At 44.1% G+C, this 19,709-nt stretch overlaps 1 protein-coding gene across 2 annotated transcripts in view; it reads left to right on the top strand.

Annotated features, from left to right (window-relative positions):
• Nucleotides 1-19,709, top strand: part of PHTF2 (putative homeodomain transcription factor 2) — a 250,240-nt gene that overhangs the window by 139,842 nt on the left and 90,689 nt on the right. The gene's annotated exons all lie outside the window — the stretch shown is intronic.

Genomic DNA, 19,709 nt, shown 5'->3' with positions numbered 1-19,709 from the left:
AAGCTGCCAATGGGGCGTGGCCGAGATGTAAGAGAGAGAGGACGTGTGGAGACTGAGCTCCGCTCCAACATCCATCCTGATCAGTTTTCCAGCGCTATTCTTTGTGGGATCCAGCTCTATTCAGGCACCCTGGGGTCCAGAAAGGCACACGGAACTCCGTGGGGTCCACCGCTATCTCCGGGTAAGCTCCGGTCCTCCTCTTCTTCCAGCGCCGCAAAGTCCTCGCTGCCATCTTGCCCACGAGGCCCCCTGCAGCAAAAATGTCGGTCGGCACTCAGACGCTTCCCGACCCTGCCTCTTCATCCACAGCTTCTCATGCTGAGCTGCTGGCGGCAATTAAGACTGGGAATGACCTGGTAATGGTCAAAATAGACCACCTTGCCACAGATATCAGCCTAATCCGACATGATATGGACAAATTCAGGTCCCGCTTTGCTGAGGCTGAAGGCCGGATATCACAGCTAAAGGATGAAACTAGGTCAGATTCCGTGCACTACAATTGCAGGTGAAAGCTCTGCAGGAGAAGTCTGTGGACACAGAAAATCGCCTGAGAAGGAATAACATACGGATCATAGGTCTCCCGGAGAAAACAGAAGGAAATAAACCTGCTGAATTTGCGGAAACCGTCCTCATCTCATTGTTGGATCTACCTGCCATGCCTCCCACCTTTGTGGTAGAAAGGGCACACAGAGTTCCGCCAACTCCTCCTATCCCTGGTAACCCTCCCAGGCCATTTCTGCTTAGGCTTCTGAACTACAGGGACAGAGATAGAATCCTGGCAGCAGCGAGAGACAAACAAGAACTGCGTTTTAATAATGCAAAAATGTTGTTTCCCGACTGTTCTCCTGAGGTTCAACAGCGATGCCGGTCCTTCACGGAGGTCAGAAAACGCCTAAGGGACATGGGCCTCAAGTTCAGCTTACTATATCCCAGCAAGCTACGAGTCGTGGATGGTGACCGTGCACACTTCTTTGTTGATCCGGAGGCCGCCATGTCTTTGCTGGATGGTCGTAAGTAACACACGCATTGATGTTAATATCACCATTATCCACGGTTTCCCTGGAGGAGCCCATCTCGTGCCTTTTGCTTTTGTTTTTACCGTTACTTTCACGTTTTACTACACCTAATGCTCTGGATGAATACCTCCCAGCTAAGAGGACTACAGTTTGCTATGCAGATTTCTATACCCTGAGGGGCTGATCCGCAACCCGAGTGCCCTGCTCACATACGCACTGCCCGTTATCAGCTCACTCACCCCCCCTCCTTTTTTATTTTTCTTTGACCAAGTGAATGCACTTTATTCGGTTTTGGACCGCTCAACTCTCGGACATGGAGTGCCTCATCACACCGAGAGTCAAGCCAGAATCCAAATCCATCTCCTTGGCCCTCTCCCCCCTCCCCCCCTTTTTTTTTTTTTTTTTGTTTTTTATTTTGTGGTTCGCACCCCCTTTTTTCCTTTTGCTTTGTCGACTGGTGGATGAAAAAGGACAACAGTCATCCCCATCTAGTTGCAGGGTGCTTGGACTGCCTGAAGCGTGATATCCCCTCATAGAGGTATATCTACAGTTCGTAGTTTGGGTTTTGGGTAAAACTATTCCCAGCCTTCCTCACTGTTTTTTTTTTTTTTTTTTGGTGAGGAGATGGGAATTAGTAGGATAAGCACTCAGTGCTTGGGTACTTTATGTTTTAGTTTGTTTGTTTCTGTTTTAGATCATATAAGGTTGCTGCAACGATTCAACGCTGCTGGTACGCGGTGGTATGACCCAGGGATTTTGCTGCCTGTGAGTTGCCCCAAATTATATTCCTCCTGCCATCCTATGTGGATATTGTTCCCTAAACCAACATGGCTACCACTCTAACTGATTCATTCACTGTCCTCTCATGGAATGTTAGAGGCCTTAATTCCAAATTCAAATGCGCGCTGCTGACAAGATATCTAAAAACTCACTCCCCACATCTCATTCTTTTACAAGAGACTCACCTCACAGGCAGCAAGGTCCTGACCCTTAAAAAACCCTGGATCCAGAGGGCCATACATGCTACATACTCTTCCTATGCCAGGGGGGTCTCGATTTTAATAAATAAGAAATTTCCATGTACGATTGAGAAAGTGTGCACAGACCCCCAAGGCAAATTTGCTATCGTGGTGTTTACGCATTGGTCTCAAAGATATATTATTATCAATGTGTATATACCCCTACCCTTTTCACCTGAATTATTGTATACGGCCTTGGAAAAGGCTGCACCCTTTTGTCCGGGAAAATTATTAGTAACTGGGGACTTCAATGCTATTATTTCCCCGGAATTAGATAGGCCTGTTCCACCTAAAAATCATAGTGCTGATTTATCTACTTGGGCCCAGACTATGGGGCTGGAGGAGATATGGAGATGGAGACACCCTGCCATCAGGGCTTATTCGTGCTTCTCGGCTTCTCACAAGACTGCTTCACGAATCGATTTGGCCTTTTCTAATCCGGTGTTGCTGGCGGACGTAATAGACGCTACCTACTTACCTAGTGGGTTGTCCGATCATAGCCCACTGGCTATAGTGTTTCGCTCTCCTGCGTACCGTGATGCGGCTTTGTAGAGGCTGGGGGCACAGTGGATCTCCCACCCCGAGATGGCTGACACAGTTCCACCCAGGTTGGCAGAGTTTTGGGATCATAATGAGGGCTCCTCATTATGGTTTGGGATGCATTTAAAGCTTATACTAGAGGGCAATACATTTCAACCATAGCTAGTGTCAAAAGAGGCAGCAAGGTCAGGAAACCCATCTGCTACAACAGTCAGTAGTAGATCACGCCGCGGCATATAGCGCAGACCCCACGCCGGCTCACTTTGATTCGCTAAGTGCAGCTCAGAATACACTAAATTTACATCTGACAGAGGTCACAAGACTAGACATGCATAAAGGAAGGCAGCGTTTCTTTGAGCAGGGAGACAAAAATGGTCGTTTTCTGGCCATGCTGGCACAACATGAACATCCATTTTCAGTGGTTTCTAGTTTGCGGTCTCCTGATGGGGACACGCTGACATCTCAGACTGAAATTCTACAAACGTTCAATGCCTTTTATGAAACGCTCTATGCCTCCTCTCTTCCCTCCGATTTCCAGCCCGAGTCATTGCAAAATCTTTTGGATCCGTTGGCGCTTGGCTGGCTTTCGGATGAGAAGCGGGAGTCGCTGGTCCAACCATTTACGGCATTGGAGGTTTTAAATGTCATCCAGTCCTTTCCCACAGGAAAGGCACCGGGGCCGGATGGCCTACCAATAGATTTCTATAGAACGCATGGTGAACTTTTGGCACCTATATTGGCCCAATTGTACACTGTCTGTTTGTCTAAAGGCGAATTGCCTTCATCAATGCATCAGGCCTACCTCACCCTAATTTATAAGGCCCCCAAAGACCCAGAGTTGTGTGCTTCATATAGACCGATTGCCTTATTAAATAATGATCTCAAAATTTTAACTAAATTGCTGACCACCCGTTTATACCCATTGCTGCCTTCGGTAATTGATCCCGATCAAACAGGATTTATGCCCAAAAGGTCCACAGATGTCAATCTTAGGAGGCTCTTCACCAATATTCATGCCCAAAATAACAACTCTGGGACAAGGGCCATAGCCTTATTAGATATAGAAAAGGCGTTTGATACAGTTGAGTGGCCCTTTCTATGGGAGACTTTACGTAGAATGGGTTTCCCATTGCGGTTCATTACGTGGTTGCAGGTGATATATAAGTGTCCCACCTCATCGATACGCCTGGGCTCCAGATTATCGACTCCATTCCAACTTTTCAGGGGAACTAGACAGGGCTGCCCTCTTTCTCCGGCCTTATTCGCTCTAGCTATAGAACCGGTTGCCGAAGCCCTGCGTACATCGCCTCACATCAAAGGGCTCCGTATTGGTATGCTGGAGGAGAGGGTAGCCCTGTACGCAGATGATATGGTCCTTTTCCTCGGGGATGCTGGCCCATCACTTCAGGGTGCATTGTCAGTCCTAAACACATTCTCCGCAGTAACGGGCCTTCGGGTCAATTGGTTGAAATCCACTTTATTCCCGATAGACCAGGCAGCCAGAGCCACTTCCCCCTCAGCCCGTTGAAATGGGTTGATACCTTTAAATACCTGGGGGTCCATGTCTCCACCCAAGCCTCAGATTTCCTCAAACTAAATTTAGATCCGGTGCTGGGAGATATGAAAGTAAAACTAAAAGCATGGAGTAATTTGCCCTTATCCGTTTGGGGAGTTAATCTCCTCAAAATGAAAGTCATTCCTAAATTTATTTACCTATTTCGCCATTCTCCGCAGTGGTTTCCCAAATCCTTCTTCACTAAACTCAACCAACGATTTTCAGAGTTCCTATGGGGGCCCGCCCCACCCAGATACCGGCTGTCGACCCTGATGAGGCCAATGTCGCAAGGTGGCATGGCATTCCCAGACTGCCACAAATATTTCTTGGCAGCACAGCTGGTGACTGTGGTTTGGTGGCTAAACCCTGACAAAACCAACGCAGCTTCCACCTTGGAGGCCACGATGGTGGGTTCCTGGGAAACCCTTCAATTTCTAATATTTAGGGGCCCACACGCCTTGTACCCATTAACCCCTTACCATGCTTACTACCCTGCGGGCTTGGCGAATGGGCCTAAATGTCGGAAAACACAACCAATCAGAAATTTCCCCCAACACCCCATTATGGTTAAACCCCGATTTACCACACTTTAACAAACTCACCGACCCTCAGGTATGGACCAAATATGGCATAAAATTAATTTCGCAGGTAGTGTCACAGGCTTCTTTGCTTTCCTTCTCCCAGCTCTCCTCTCTGTACAACTTGCCGAAACATTATCAGTTCCGCTATTTCCAACTAATGCACGCATTCGCGGCCCAATTTCCGTGCTCTACCTGCATCCTGACCCAGTCCGAGCTGGAGAAGACACTTAGATCTAGCTGTACTGAGAAACCCACATCGCGCTTATATGCGCATCTGGTTTATGTGTCTTTGCCACCTCTGGACAGCCTCCGGTCCTGTTGGCAACGCGACATTCCCGTGTTGGACGACGACGACTGGGATGATATCCGGGACTTCCCCTTCAGGTCGCTAGTTTCCATACGTGACAGATTAGTACAATTTAAAATAGTGCACAGGGCTTACTTCACCCCACACAGACTTCATCTGATGAACCCTGCTCACTCTCCTGAGTGTTAGAGATGCGGTACCTCCCCAGGGGATTTCTCTGACATTTTCTGGCATTGCCCAAAGGTACAACAGTATTGGGGAGAGGTGCTTTCCTTAACAAACAAAGTCGCATCAACTAACATACCACTGACAATGGAAGTCTGCTTGTTAGGCCTAATAGAAAACCTTGTTCCTACAGTAGCCAAACGCACGATGATTGGATTGCTATTATTCTATGCTAGGAAAAACATTGCACTGCAGTGGAAAAAGCCTAACCCCCCTTCCAGTGCTCAGTGGAAACGTTTGGTTAATGATAGCCTTCCGTTATACAAAGATACTTACGCTAACAGAGGTTGCCCACTGAAATTTGACAAAGTCTGGTGTAAATGGATGGAAGCATTGAATATCGCCCAGTGAATATTGATCTATCATAGATGCAATGCTATAGGGATAAACTGTATACTCAGATCCTAGGTCCACATAATTTGTACTGTTGGTCTCCTTTTGATTAATAGCCTAATTGAATATTACCACTTGTAGGAGCACAGTGATATATATTTTGCCTTCGCTATGTGGTTAGCAACTCATTCTGATTACTGTATGTACGCTTTTTGCCACTTTACCTGTACATTATAAGCAATCAAGTTGTATGTGTTTTGTTTGTTTTATAAATTGAATAAAAATAATTAAAAAAAAAAAAAAAAAGATTAAGCTGCCAACACCTGTAGTGTCACCACATACACAGTAAATTTAAAATGTATAAATGGAGTGGCGCTAAATCTATAGAATATTTTCTAAGTGAAGCATCATAATAATGCTTTAATCATAAACAAAAAGAAAAACATAAATCAATACATCATAAATAAAAAGTGCAATTGATGAACAGAAAATAAAAACAAACTCTTATCATTCAAAATGACCACAATATGCAGTGTTGCCAAAGTCCAGTGCAATTGTGAACACCAAAATTAATAAAGTTCTTAGTGAGGTGCTGAAATCTTGCTTCAAAACCCAGTGATGATTAGACAATCGTGCAGTCCAGTGCTCAATCCAAAAAGTCCACCACTATGTGCAGTGGCCGCTCACCTTAAATTATAAAGTAACACACTTCAGTTGCATCACAGGTCTCCATGGGGTGAATGCCACTTAGTTGATGGTACTCAGTTGGCCTGCACATGGAATAAGAATGATAATCCTCATGGTCTAGTAATAATGGGTTTATTTAAAACCATGTCGAGACTTATGCCCCGTACACTTGATCGGATTTTCCGACGACAAATGTTGGATGTGAGTTTGTTGGTGGAAAGTCCGACTGTGTGTATGCTCCATCGAACGGTTTGTTGTTGGACTTTCCCCCAACAAATGTTGGCTAGCAGGTTCTCAAATTTTACGCCAACATATTTTTTTGTCGGACTTTCTGATCGTGTGTACACAAGTCCGTCACACAAAAGTCCACGCATGCTCGGAATCAATGCTCACCAAATATAACATTAGCAGAAGGAGTCCAAAGGGTGGCGCATGACTATTGAGCTTCCTCTTTATCGGCTCGCCGTACGTCACTACGTTCGTAATTGTTGGCCAACATTTGTGTGATCGTGTGTATGCACGACAAGTTTGAGCCAACAGCCTTCAAAAATCCACAGTTTTGTTGTCGGAAAGTCCGATCGTGTGTACAGGGCATAAGTTAAAATATCCGCTATGCATCCAGCAACCGTGGGGTCACACTATAATGAGATGCTAACGAATCCGAACTTCCGGTTTTGGAAGTGACGTCACCCAGCTCCTCCCAACACGTTGCATCACTGACACGTGACTTTCTCAAGGGTTGAAGGCTGGGTGACTATCACCGGAATTTAAGTTAATCCGGTTACCATAGGAACCGCATATCCCCATGTAAAGACATTTCCTTTACTAAGAACAACTGGCACTTAGTAAAAAAGTACAGATCAAATTACATACTTTCAATGGCAACATGCGTTAACAATCTAAACCCATCACTGCTTGTTGCCAAGCTAATTAAAATAAAAAGGAATGCACTTTAACTCATTACATTTGCTGCAAGCAAACACATTTAGAATAAGAAACCACCTATTGTATGGGTATACAATAAACCTGAACACAGTTTGGGCCATTTAACGTAAATGCCAAACTGCAGCGTATCTTAAAGTAAACTGGTGCTAGATTCAAATCTTCAAAGCAGCTACTTGTTACTGCTTCCTTTTAAAGGCTGGTACACACGGACCAAATCGGCTACTTCAACAGAAACTGGCTGACATTCAGCAAGTGTGTACATCAGCCTATCCAGCAAAAACCGGTCTAAATTCTGGCTTCTGTCGAGCAGGCATGCTGGAAAAACAGCAGCCATTCGGCATCTGATCAGCGCTTGCAGCCAATGACTGCAAGTGCTGACCGGAGTGTTCTGGCAGGGGTCAGTCCCCCTGTCAGAACACAGTACCACAGTGGGGAGATCGCTGTACTAACATCACTATAGTACACCAAGCTCCTCCAGTGTTTTTTTTTCTCTTTTTTTTTTTTTCATGCAGCCCGCCAGTAATGTGTGTGTGTGTGATAGGCTTAAAGTATAAATAAAGGCAATTTTTTTTCTTTTTCATTTCGGGTAGAGTAGAGAAGGATTTTGAATGCTTGCAAGTCTTTATTGTTGTCTTTGCTCCCATTAAGGATATTCATCCTCTCTACTTGTCCTGTTTACCAGTATTATTGAAAGTAAAAGAAAATTCCAAATTTTGGGTTTTCCCCAGAAAAGTTAGAGGGGAAAACTACCAATAAGCACAGAAAGGTTTTGCTAAAATTTTACTTTAACCACTTTCCTTCCAGTGACATATCCGTACGTCGCTGGATTTTTGGTGGTTATAACAGAATGATAGCTGAAGGCATCGCCTGGTGTTTTTTTTTTTTTTTTTTGCACCAACAGTCAGCTCTCTTGTAATGGCAATCGGAGCGGCTGACTAGCCACTCGATTACTATTAGACGCAGTGGACCTTCCGAGGCTCTCTCGGGCTCTCCAGTCCCACCGCGCCTATTGCTGTCACAAGGATGTTTGCAATCCTTGTGACAGCAATAAAAGTGATAAAAAACAGTGTAAATCAACAGTGTAAAAAAAAAAAAAATGAATAAAATAAATGAATAAAATAAATGAAAAAAAGTAATGAAAAAAAATATAAAAATGTAAAGTCAGTCCCACATGCACGCAAACAGATATCTTCCCACACATGTGAGGTATCACTACATACGCCAGATCATGGGCAGTAATTCTAGCACTAGACCTCCTATGTAAATCTAAAGTGGTAACCTGTAAAGTTTTTTTAAAGCTTTGCCTATGGATAGTAAAAATGTACGTATTTTGTCACCATTGCATGGGCGTGCACAATTTTAAATCGTGACATGTTTGGTATCTATTTACTTGGCGTAACATCATCTTTTATACTTAAAAATTGGACTGTGTATTGTTGTTTTGCATTATAATTTAAAAAAAATTGCATTCGTAAAACCGCTGTGCAAAAAAACGTGTGACTTAAATTGCAAAACGCTCTAATTTATTCTCTAGAGCCTCTGCTTTAAAAAAATATATAATGTTTGAGGTTCTAAGTAACATTCTAGCAAAAAATACTGATTGTTATGTGTGAACAAAAAGTACCAGAAAAGGCTCGGACAGGAGGTGGTTAAGATTATTAGGAATCTCGTAATGGCTTGTTCCTTTATACATCCACACTAATGACAGCTGCTACATGTTGGGAAAAAGTGGCCTTGTGTGTAGTATCTTAAAGCAACCCTGTTGCTATACTAAAATTATTCAGTTAATGCTGTTCCGCTTTATTTTTTTTTTTAAAGTGTCAACATAAAAAAAGAAAAGTAAAAATAACAATACAAAAAAAAGAAATGTAAAGCGCCCTTGTCCCCCTGTGCTCACATGCAGAAGCGAACGCATACGTAAGTCCCGCCCACACATGAAAACGGTGTACAAACCACACATGTGAGGTGTCGCTGCAAATGTTAGAGCGTGAGCAATAATTCTAGCCCTAGACCTCTTCTGTAACTCAAAACATGTAACAGTAAAAAAATGTAAAGCGTCGCCTATGGGGATTTTTAAGTACCGAAGTTTGGAGCCATTCCATGAGCGTGTGCAATTTTGAAGCATGGCATGTTAGGTATCTATTTACTCGGCGTAACTTCATCTTTCACTAACTTTAACCACTTCCATACAGGGCATTTTCACCCCCTTCCTGCCCAAGCCAATTTTCAGCTTTCAGCGCTGTCGCACTTTGAATAACAATTGCGCGGTCATAGAACACTGTACCCAAATAACATTTTTATCATTTTTTCCCCACTAATAGAGCTTTCTTTTGGTGGTATTTGATCACCCCTGCAGTTTTTATTTCTTGTGCTATAAACAAAACAAGAGTGACAAGTTTGAAAAAAACACTATTTTTTACTTTTTGCTATAATATTTAAATTTTTTTTTTTTTAAACACATTTTTTCCTCAGTTTAGGCCGATACGTATTCTTCTACATATTTTTGGTAAAAAATATCGCAATAAGCATATATTTATTGGTTTGCGCAAAAGTTATAGCGTCTACAAAATAAGGGGATAGATTTATAGCATTTTTATTATTATTATTTTTTTTTTACTAGTAATGGCAGCGATCTGCGATTTTTATCGTGACTGCGATATTGCGGCGGACACATCGGACAATTTTGACACATTTTTGGGACCATTCACATTTATACAGCGATCCGTGCTATAAAAATGCATTGATTACTGTATAAATGTGACTGGCAATGAAGGGGTTAACCAGGAGGGGGCACTGTAGGGTTAAATATGTTGCTAGGGAGTGATTCTAACTGGGGGGAGGGGACTCACAAGGGGAGGAGACCGATCGGTGTTCCTCTGTACAAGGAACACACCATCGGTCTCCTCCCATCTGACAGGATGTGGATCTGTGTTTACACACACTGATCCACGGTCCTGCTCGGTTACCGGGCAATCGCGGGTGCCCAGCGGAGATCACGGCCGCCGGGCACACGCCGGGACCGGAGCGATGTGGCGGGAGCACGCGCGCCTCCTGGGCTGCCTGGAAGGCTGCGCCGTCATATGACGGCGGCCCAGAACAACAGCTGCACCGTCCCGCCGTCATATGACGGCGGGCGGGCAGCAAGTGGTTAATGTTTTTTTTTATTTATTTATTTTTTTTTTTTTAAGCTTGAGACTGTAAGGTATTTGCATCGAAGTCGGACCAAAGTAGTGCAGGGACTATGAAGTTGGCACAACTTGAAGTCGTACTTATATGAATGGTTGTCATTGGAAATCATGGGGAACGACTTGTCTTGCGACTTTGCAGTCCCAAGTTGCAGGACAAGTCGTACAAGTGTGAAAGGGCCTAAGACAGGAAGTGTGTTACTGGCCTGATCACCAGGTGAAAAAAAAATCAGATGTAGCTATCACATCTAACGATTTGTAAGCTGCAATATTTTACATTCTTGTTTTTGGTTATAATTGAGCTTTAACCATACCCTGACCATATGCCGCTACAGGCATCATCCTGATATCTTTACCAAAAAAAAGCTATCCTAGTGGCCGATTAGCTGCTGGATTGTTTATCCAGGTAGCGGGAGGGGACGTGCCACCCCCTGCCATCTCTCCGGGCTCTCCTGTGTGATCAGGGAGCCCGGTATGCAATCTGCCGCTTCTGCCGGGTTAACAGAGCCGGCTATGGACCTCTGTGGTTCTGGGCGGCCGGAAGTGAGGTCATGACCTCACTTTTTGGTTTTGGCAGATGTAAACACTGTTGTGTGTTTTTTTTTTTTTTTTTTTTTTTTTTTTTTCTGGAATGCAGACTTCTTTATTTTTTATTTTTTATTTTTTTTATATCGTGCTTTCCAGGGTAGAGGGGAGCTCTGGGGTTTTATAGACCACAGACGTCTCCATAAAGAGGACCTGTCATGTTTTATTTCTATCACAATGGAAGTTTACATTTCTTGTGATAGGAATAAAAGTGATAAAATTAAAGGGACAGTTTAAAAAAATAAAAAAAGTTAAAAAAATAAAAATTTAAAGTGCCCACATCCCGCTCGCATATGTAAACAGTGTTTGCACCACACATGAAGGATTGCCATGAACGTTCTAGCGAGAGCAATATCTCTAGCACTAGACCTCTAACTCTAGACTGGTAACTTGGAGATTTTTAAGTTTGGCACCATCCCACGAGCGTGCGCAATTTTAGCATGATCTGTTCAGTATCTGCTTGGCATAACATCATCTTATACATTTTATCAAACTTTTTTTTTTCTTAAATCGCTGTGCAAATGCCGCAAAAAATTGCAACACCCTCCATTTTATTCTCTAGGGCCTCTGCTTAAAAAAATATACTGTAGATAATGTTTGGGAGTTCTGAGTAATTTTCTAGCAAAAAAATGATAATTTTTACACGTAGGAGAGAAATGCCAGAATTTGCCTGGTAGGGAAGTAGTTAATAAATATTTTAATTTTCATTGGAAAAGTCAAAGGTTGCTCAAAGTTTTAAGGATTTTTCAAACACACACCTGAGGTGGGTGCCTAGTTCATTTGCAGACAAATGGTAGTGTTTGCTGTATTAAATGAAAGCACATGAAATAATTTCTTGTGCAATCAAGTGACAGGCATATCTGACCTTTTATGAAAGCCCTGGTAGCTTTTATTTGCATTCCCTTGTCAGTGTCTGTTGCCATGGTAACTTATTTTTAGCTTGCACATATGTTTTATATTTATTGAGGTTACAATTAAAACAGCAGTCTCCATAGAACTATTCTCTGTGCTCAGAAAAATCTAAAAACTTTGCTTTTGCTTACAGTGGAGGTTAGTCAGATATAATTCAAACAATGCTTTAAATATCTAAAACACTTGAGACATGTATCCAAAAATGAAAGCCTGTCACATCCAGAACTTATAAGGAAAACAAAAACTAAATGTTCAAAAATTGGTGGACTTTTTAGGCACCATGGGAGGCAGAAAAGTTTAAAATCAAGAGTTTTTATTTGGAACAATAAAATGTTGTAATGGATATAAAAAACATTAACCCCAAAAGGGGGACTCATATTGCACAACAATACCAAACTCTGGAGTGGACGCGGGGGCACTCTGACATTTATATATTCTACTGACAATACACACAGTACATTGCTGGAAAGTATTTGCAAATGGTTGCTCCAAATCCAGGTTGTCAACGTTGCTATAGATTTTGCTCCCTCAGGACAAGTTAGGTGGTAAATTGCAATGGAACAATGTCACAGCGTGAACCGCTTGCAAATATAGGTCTTGGGGGTGGACATAGGAGCAAAAGAGAAGGCGACCGGTCCAAATGGGCTCACATAACAGGTAGCGGCTACAGTGGTACCAATCTGACCCCCTGCGGGCCCCACGTGGGTCAGAAATTTAAATTACCCCCGGGGGGAAGAAGATGCTGGTTAACATAGCACTAATGAGAGGATTCATATGTATCCAGAAGCCTCATTTACAGCCTGGCTATGCGCCTCAAGCGTGTATATATGATGGTGCAACACCAGGACTATTAGTGATGGATGAGTGATAGTCCTGGTGTGGGACTCTCATAGCAACATCCCAGTAACCAGGCAGGATGGAATGATGCCAACTCTTGGAGTTTTTCTAGTCAGGCTTTGGGAGGTATGTAAATGGCTTACCCATAAAGCAAGGACAATATCTAACTTTGATCAAAGCTGCACAGTTTGTTTTTATCTACAGATGCCCCTTATCTGAGTAGCACCCCCTAGCTGTGTTGCTAGAGTGCTAGTGTTTTTTAGTTAGTGTAGGTAAATTCAGCCTTGGCTGGCAGCCAAGCCTGTGTGTTAAGCTGGGTCAGGTAAGTGACTCAGGGAGGGCTGGTATGACTCACAGGCAACATCTCTTAGACCTCCCTCTACTATAAACCTGCAGAAGCTTCTAGAAGGATGGGAGTAGGGGGGAGGAAGAGCTGCATGGAGTATCCTATGGGCCCCGGGCAATCCCCAACAGATGGGTTGGCAGTGGGCAGGCCCGCTCAAATACTCAGTCAGCCTATCTGGGGCAGTTTGGAGTTTTGGTGGAAGATGGAGAATGGAGTGTTAGGCTGTCAGAGGCCTTTGAGAGTAGCTCCCTCAGTCTGGAGGGGGGATGAACTCGAGCTTGGGCTTGGGTGCAGAAGGGACCCCTCTTTAATGACATACAGGGGGACTCTGACCAGGAGGCGCAAGAGCAACATTGAGAGAACACTGCTGGGCAAATCTCCAGGGAGAAAGACAGCCAGGAGGGCTGGTGAGTGTTAGACTGAGAGGCATGCCTGAAGGATGGATGCAGAGTCTAGGATGGATGCAGAGTCAGTCTGGGAGGACTGTGGAGAAGTAGCCGGGAGGGCTAGTGAAAGGGGCAGCTGCAGCCAGGCATGTTACTGAGATCAGTATCGACAGTAATAGGACAGCCTAGCACAAAGACCTATTTTCTGCTACACTACCAAAGGGTCTCGCGGTCCCTGCCTGCAAAGGGCATTTGCTCTGGATTCAATCCCCCTAATAAAATACAAAAACAAAGCTGCAAGGACTGATTCCTGACTCCAGTGTGTGTGTGTGGAAAATTTGTGTGCCTGGCTGTGCAGGGTGGGAGATACCCATATTCACCAGCGGTACCTATGGGGAGTAGCGCTATATCTGCTTAGGTAGATTTTTGGTAGATTCGAACTATGCCCTAAGGGCAGTTTTCAGGGTGCCCCACTAGTGCCCTTAGCAGGGAACAGGTCTCGGACTGTAATGTATGCTAATGTCTATAGTCAAGGTACAGGATTTCACATGTCCTGTCCCTACTTGAACTCTCCAGGACTTTCACACACTTCTGCTAGCATTTGTTCCTTGCCCTCCCCCTCTCGACCAAAGATCTCACGTCACCAGTGGATCATCTTCTCTTAAGATGACAGAGATGACCTTCTTACTCACAGCATTGGTTTTAGATGACTTCTAGTTGCAGATAAAGTTCCAGAACTTAAACTTTATCTTTCCTTAGCTTACTCGTGCACTGTTGGTTATTCAACAGAAGCGTGAAGTAGGTTGGAATGTCTGTGCATGCAGATACCAATTAGGGTTATTTCCTTACTTTGATTTTGCAAAATGGTCAGGGGTGCACTCAGGTATATCTAATACTCATTAGTACTCTCCTCTCAGAAATGTTCTTGTGTCAGGTCCCCAAATTTTCCCACAGCTCACCAGAGACTTTTCTATCTTTGCATAATTACAAGTTAAATCTTACTTCTTGAACCTCTAAGTTGCACTTTGTTTTTTAATTTTCAGTGTTGGACTTCATTGGCATGGGCACTGAGCTTTATGCGACTAGAGCTGCATGCAGGCAGCCAATGTTACTGAATGAAGACACAGCTGATGCGCAATGTGCTAATTTGACAGGTGTGCATGGGGAGTGTGTGGCTCCAAGCACACGCTGGGGGGAATTTATGAAAACTGGAGCAGCAGCTTGGCAACCAGTTAGCTTCTTTCTTTCATTTTCAAAGCAAAAAAAGCTGGAGATCTAAGTGGATTGGTTGCCATGCACAGCTGTCTAACTCCATGTTTAACCACTTCAATACCAGGCACTTAGACACCTTCCCGCCCAGGCCAATTTTCAGCTTTCAGCGCTGTCGCAATTTGAATGACAATTGCACGGTCATGCTACACTGTACCCAAACAAATTTTTTATCATTTTGTTCCCACAAATAGAGCTTTCTTTTGGTGGTATTTGATCACCTCTGCGGTTTTTATTTTTTGCGCAACAAATAAAAAAAGACCGCAAATTTTGAAAAAAACCACGTTTTTCTTTGTTTCTGTTAAAATTTTTTGTAAATAAGTACGTTTTCTTCTTCAATGACGGGCACTGATATGGCTGCACTGACGGGCACTGATACGATGGCACTGATGGGCACAGATGAGGTGGCACTGGTATGCGGCACTGATGGGCACTCGTAGGTGGCATTGATTGGTACATATGGGTGGCACTGATGGGTACTTATGGGTGGCACTGATAGGTGGCACTGATGGGCACTGATAGGTGGGCACTGATGGGCACAGATGGGCACTGACAGGTGGCACTGATGGGAAATGACAGATGGCACTGATTGGTGGCACTGATAAAACTTACTGGTGGCATTGCTGGGCATAACAAACATAATTGTGCCAATCAGTGCCCATTTGTGGGCACTGATTGGCACAGATTGGGCACATGTGGATGGCCATGGGGTACATACCAGGCCATCCACGTGTTGCCCCTTCCCTGGTGATCCTAGTGGCGATCCCTGGTGGTCCAGTGTGGTGATCTGAGGGGGGCTGCGCTGATAAACAATCAGCGCAGACCCCCCTGTCAGGAGAGCCGCCGATCGGCTCTCCTCTACTCGCGTCTGGCAGACGCAAGTGAGGAAAAGCCGATCAACAGCTCTTCCTATTGACATCGTGACCAGCCGTGATTGGACATGGCTGATCACGTGGTAAAGAGCCTCCGCCGGAGGCTCTTTACCAAGATCGGTGGAGTGGTGTGTCAGGCTGACACACAGCTCCACCAATCGCCGCGATGCGCGTCCCCGCAGGCGCGCTGCGGCATGTTATCCTGCTGGACGTCATATGACGCCCAGTCAGGATAACGCAACCACTTCCCGGACGTCAATCCGCTATAGGCCAGGCGGGAAGTGGTTAATGTCCTTTTTTAAATAGTTTATTTGGGCCAAGCTGGTCCAAACAAACTTTTCTACACTAACAGGTGCGCTTGCTGGGCACACTGTAACTATATAGCCTGTTACATACAGTATAAAGCACTGTATTCTGGTAATGGGATGGGGAGTTTTGTATTCTATGAATGAATGAAAAACTTCTGAAAGGCTGTGGTGAAGTTCATGACATCGTCTGCCCCACCTCAGCCAGTCGGGAAGTTTTATATTCAACTGAGTTATGTTTGGGGAGTGGGAAGGGAGTTTCTTGTCCTACTGTTGTCCTACAGCGCTGTTTACTGTATGTAGCTGAGGCTACATGCAGTTAATACAGCGTGACTAGCAAGCACAACTGCAGTAAAGGGTTTGTTTGGGCCAGCTTAGTCCAAAACAAACTATTTAAGAGGACATTAAAGTGATATTAAAGCCTTGTCTTTCATTTTTCCACTAATATATATATATATATATATATATATATACATATATATATATAATATAAAATATATTCTACTTACCTGCTCTGTGCAGTGGTTTTGCACAGAGCAGTCCGATCCTCCTCTTCTCGGGTCCCACGCCAACACTCCTGGCCCCCCCCCCCCTGCTGGGTACCCCCCATAGCAAGCAACTTGCTGTGGAGGACACCCAAGCAGACGCGCTTCTGACCTGCGGCTCTTTGTGTCCATTTGCACATGGTTCCCATGGCTTGGCCCCGCCCCCTCTGCCTCCCGATTGGCTCAGTGGCTGTGATTGACAGCAGCTGGACCTAATGGCTCCCGCTGCTGCCAAAAGCCAATCAGGAGTAAATGTATAGTGTTTGAAAGGCAACACAAAATATTGCCTCACCACTTAAAGAAGGCCTGAATTGTGTAAGCTGTGCCCCCCCCAAAAAAAGCAGGCTGAGGGCAAAGGCCTAGTCACCAGAATTGACAGTGGGTTACTTGCAGCTGATGTTTTCCCCATTACGGACTTATGCATTGTTCTGCCATGTGTCTCTCTCTGTGGAGGCAGCCATCTTGGTAGAGGAGTAGAGCTTTCCTTAATAATGTCAGAGCAACCCACCTGATGACTGGTGAACTAATCTACAAAAAGCAGCTCCTGTTCCACAACTGCTGGTCTAATTCCAGCATCCTGGTTTTGGCTGTGATGCATTCTCCCTGTCTGCCTGTCCAAGGTGATTAATGTAGCCAGTCTTGGGTTCAGACCAAACCTGATTTAAGCTAGCCAAGCCTGCAGTATCATGCTTGTGATAGCGTTTGTAACACATGCTCCAAGCTCCCAGTTTGTCTACCCTGTCTACTAGTTTGTACCTTGTTGACTACCTCGGATTAAATAACAAATATGCTAGGAGCTCTGCCTGCCTTTTGACTACAGACTTGACCCTGACTTTTGTGAACCTTGCCTGCCTTGTGCCTGGACTGTCATTGAACCTCTCTGTCTGTCTTCCAACCGCATGTACCTGGGGAGGATATGCCGCTCACCAAGCCTCCAGACCTCGTCTGAGTGCTACCACCCTCTGAGATTGATTTCAGGTGCAGGCTTTGCACAAGTCTATGGAAATGAAGAAATCCTGGACTGCTGCACTCTGAGCGTCTCTATTTGTACATAGAGACGCTTATTGATTTTTAGTATCAGTGTTCTCATTTCTGCAATGTATAACTGTTCCTTAAAATGGATATATGTATACATATTGTTGAGAACTTTCTATTCAATTTTATATGAATTTTTCACTTATATATGTATGTATTACGTTTTTTTTCTTTTTATATTCTTATTCTTGTTTATTTTTTCATTATTCTCATTTTTATGATCCTTCAGTGTTATCATAATAACACAATGTTATGGCCTCTAAGTTTTTCTGCCATTCATTGATATTTCTTCTCTTTAAATGTTGGGATGTTTTTCTTGATGTCCTTAATCGACAGGTGTTCTCTATTCTTTGGATATTTGGTTTATTTGGTTTAATTGGCGTTTAAGGTGTATCCTAATTGCTACGTTCTGATTGGTGGTTCCTCCACCCCACTTTTCTATATGTATACATTCCTGTCCTTCAACACCTTAGCTATGAGTAAGCATCTACTGATGTGAAGCGCGTTAGCTACTGCTATACACTGTTCCTGTGTGGTGGCTTTTGTTGGATTTTAACGATTTACAAATAAAGATGATTTCTTCAGAGTGTGGCAGTCCAGGATTTCTTCATTTCCATAAACTGCAGGTACCTGTTTGCTGTGCTCAGTTTGCGCCTGCCCTGGCATGGTAGCCAGGTACTATAGCATTTTGTATAAGTCCTGGGGGCTATCGAGTACTGTTAGGCCTGCTTACCATAGGGAGGGGGGGCTTCTATAGGCGGAGAACACAGAAGCCAGCTATAGTGCCTGCCCACCCACGTTAGGGGTAAGTGTGACAATATACAGAATGAATTCAGCAGAAGCGTGAGGGTGCTTGCCTGCTCATCCTCAGGTGCAGCCTCCATTGAGAACAATGAGCTGCGTAGTGGTTATATCACCAAATGTCACTCCAGATCTCATGAGATTAACAGTCAGGAACAGCAGTGCCTCAGATGATCTCACACTGCAGACATTCAGTTATAAAGCTGTAGGTACAGTAACAAGCCAGGAATTGCACCCCTATAATTATGGGAGGTAAGGTAAGTACACCCATGGAAATTGTTGGCTTTTTCAACATATTTGAACCGCTAAATGTGGAACCTTAATACAAAAAACACCTGCAGATAAAGTTGATCTATACTTGAAGAAATTACATATAAAATTGACATTTTATATTCATTTCCATAAGTAATGATGGTCTCCTGAACCCACCCGAGAAAGTCCGCCAGAAAGCTCTAACCTGTACTGAGCAAGTCATTAATGAATGAGACCTTCCTCACCCAGCAGCTGCATTTGTACATGCTCATTGTACAGTATCTCACAAACGTAAGTATACCCTTCACATATTTGAAAATATTTTATTATATCTTTTAATATGACAACGCTGAAGAAATTACACTTTGAGTGTACAGCTTGTATAATAGTGTAAATTTGCTGTCCCCTTAAAATAACTCAACACACAGCCGTTAATGTGTAAACCGCTGTCAACAAAAGTGAGTACACCCCTAAGTGAAAATGTCCAAATTGGGCCCAATTAGCCATTTCCCTCCTCGGTGTCATGTGACTCGTTAGGGTTACAAGGTCTCAGGTGTGAATGAGGAGCAGGTGTGTTAAATTTGATGTTATCGCTCTCACTCTCTCATACTGGTCACTGGAAGTTCAACATTGCACCTCATGGAAAAGAACTCTCTGAGGATCTGAAAAAAAGAATTGTTGCTCTACATAAAGATTGCCTAGGCTATAAGAAACTGAGCTGCACTAAGGTGGCCAAGACCATAGAGCGGTTTAACAGGACAGGTTCCACTCAGAACAGGCATCATCACCATAGTCAACCAAAGAAGTTGAGTGCACGTGCTCAGCATCATTTCCAAAGGTTGTCTTTGGGATATAGACGTATGAGTGCTGCCAGCATTGCTGCAGAGGTTGAAGGGGTGGGGGGGGGGGGGGGACAGCCTGTCAGTGCTCAGACCATACGCTGCACACTGCATCAAATTGGTCTGCATGGCTGTAATCCCAGAAGGAAGCCTCTTCTAAAGATGATGCACAATAAAGCCTGCAAACAGTTTGCTGAAGACAAGCAGACAGTCAGGAGTACAAAGACAAGTGTGTCTTGCCTACAGTCAAGAATGGTGGTGGGAGTGTCATGTTCTGGGGTTGCATGAGTGCTGTCGGCACTGGGGAGCTACAGCTCATTGAGGGAACCATG

This window comes from Aquarana catesbeiana, linkage group LG03 (assembly GCF_042186555.1).
Source record: "Aquarana catesbeiana isolate 2022-GZ linkage group LG03, ASM4218655v1, whole genome shotgun sequence".
NCBI lineage: Eukaryota > Metazoa > Chordata > Amphibia > Anura > Ranidae > Aquarana > Aquarana catesbeiana.
This window is presented reverse-complemented; position numbering and strand designations above follow the sequence as displayed.